The following is a 2483-nucleotide window of genomic DNA, read 5'->3' as shown; positions in this document are numbered from 1 at the left end:
AGGCAGGCAGGGGGGAAGTTGGGGGTGACCAGGCCATCAGGGGGGGCAGTTAGGGGTGATCAGGTAGGCAGGCAGGTGAGCAGTTAGGAGCCAGTGGTCCCAGATTGTGAGAGGGATGTCCGACTGCCAGTTTAGGTCCCGGATTGGAGAGGGTGCAGGCTGGGCTGAGGCCACCCCCACCCCCGTGCATGAATTTCATGCACCGGGCCTCTAGTAATAATAATAATAATGTTTTTTATATCAACCAAGATTCAATCAGGCTTAAATAATTAGCAATTTTAGCTTTCATTATTAAAAATTCAGAGTACCAGTAGAATGTGTTTCAGGAATAGTTGATTCAGTTGCTCAACAGACCCTTAAGGTATCAGGTTCTTTCCATTGTTCTACTCGTATTCACAGTGTTCCTGTCATCCTAAGGCAAGTTCCCATCATGATCACAGCATGACTATCAGTAGCAGGGAGAACTACATACTTCTCTGTTCATAATCTTAGGAGAAGGGAGATGGGTTCCATTATTTCTCTGAGAAAGAGGAGAGGTAGTTGATGGGAATAAATTGCAATTTGTGCCTATGGCTACACCAACCACTAAGTGGTTATTTTGATCACTTTGGATTGACTAATCAATATTCACCCAGGGAGCTGAAAATGAGGTTAGCGTCCCAAGGCACCTGGGATGCACGAATAAAGTAACTCTCTAAAAGGAAGAAGAGATAAATAGACCAACAATATGCACCAAAGTCCTAATTATAAAATCCCATTTGCAACAATTTTAACTTATAAAGCATTTCATTTTGTGGACAGAATGTGATTAATCAAATCCTTAACATTTAGTTTAACAGTTGAATTGTCACATTGTTTATTCCTTCCTGGAGTCATTAAATTTATCTTTGACAAAGTGTGCAGCATTGATGACTTCCATATTGGCAAAAACAGAACTGTTAATGTCTTGGTATTGAGAACATATAACGAAAATTAATGTTATACTGGCCCTGAAGACTTATCAGGTGTTAGGAGATTCCCACCTTTAGAGAAATCATAAAGGTTGAACGTTTCAATCCCAGTGGGAAAAGAATTTTCCCAGTACTTGACATTCCAGTGAGTTTCTGCCTCCTCTTCCATTTACTAAGTGGCAATTTGACCAAAAGAGTTTGGAGCATTGCTAGACTTATTTATTTATAAGTGCATTTTTCTACAATAGTGATCTCAAAATAATTTATGATTGTACATCCTTAATAGTAGAAAAATATTATTACACACTTAAAATTTAACATATATTTGAGAACCACAACCTATGATGTAATATAACATAATAGAATAGTGCCAGAAGCCGGTCCATCCTTGCTGCGTGACACAGTCGCTGCAGGGAAGAAACATCTACACAGCATATGTTTCAAGGGACCTGGTGTATATGGCATACTGTTCTTAATATGTTTGCTCACCTTCTTGGCACTATGTGTTTTAACCAAGGTCACCTCTCGGAGAAAGGTTGTTTCCACAGGTGGGGATTTTTCCCTGAAGTTAGGGAGGGAATAAAACCCCTTAACTAAATGCCCGGCGGGTAGTTAATCACTTTAACTACGAACAATCACCCTTAAGCTACATAATCTTTACTCCCTGGAATGGAGATAAGAAACAACGCCCTAACCTTTGGAATAGAAATTGATAGGATTAAAATCAACTGGTATAAATATAGATGTAACAAGACAATAAGACACAGAACCTGGCTGGAGAACCTAGCAAGAGAACATGGCAAGAGAACCTACACAGAAGTTGGCTGGAGATCCTGGCTAGAGATCCTGGCTAGGCTGCTGATCAACTGAACGCTTTCTCCGTGTCATCCCTTCTTCGCCAACTCCATCCACACCTTTGGGGACCCCTGGACCTGCTGGGGTTGGACCCCAACAGAATAGAATCGAATAATAATAAAATATAACACGCCCACTGTACAATAATGTGAATTAAATTATATAAAAACTTAACACTTTAATATTGCATTTTATTGATAGCACAATTACTCTACTCTCATTATTAAAATTGTTACTAATCTTTTTAGAGATAGCAGTGTGATTAAACATGTTTCATTATTTCACAGAATCTTGATGCAAAAATGCAATATATTTCAAGGTGTCTCAGTTACATATTGCTGAATAACAAAACACGCCAAAACTTATTGTCTGTAAACTACTTTGTTATCTTTCACAATTCTGTCCATTGATTGGGACTCAGCTAGATGCTTCTTCACTTAAATGTCATGCTTTAACACAAACCTTACATAAAAGCTATTACACACAATCTTTATATAATAGTGTTCTAGGGAAAATTAAAGAAGATACCCTCTTAGCCACATTCATACAATGTAATGTGGAGGAAGGAGAAGGGTTCCAGAACTGAATTATATTATCACTAGAGGCCCGGTGCACAAAAATTTGTGCACTCGGGGGGCGGGGGGGAAGGGGATCCCCAGCCCGGCCTGTGCCCTCTCG

Source organism: Myotis brandtii, unplaced genomic scaffold, assembly GCF_000412655.1.
Source record: "Myotis brandtii unplaced genomic scaffold, ASM41265v1 scaffold1579, whole genome shotgun sequence".
NCBI lineage: Eukaryota > Metazoa > Chordata > Mammalia > Chiroptera > Vespertilionidae > Myotis > Myotis brandtii.
The sequence above is the reverse complement of the archived record's forward strand: the minus strand, read 5'-3'. Positions refer to the sequence as shown.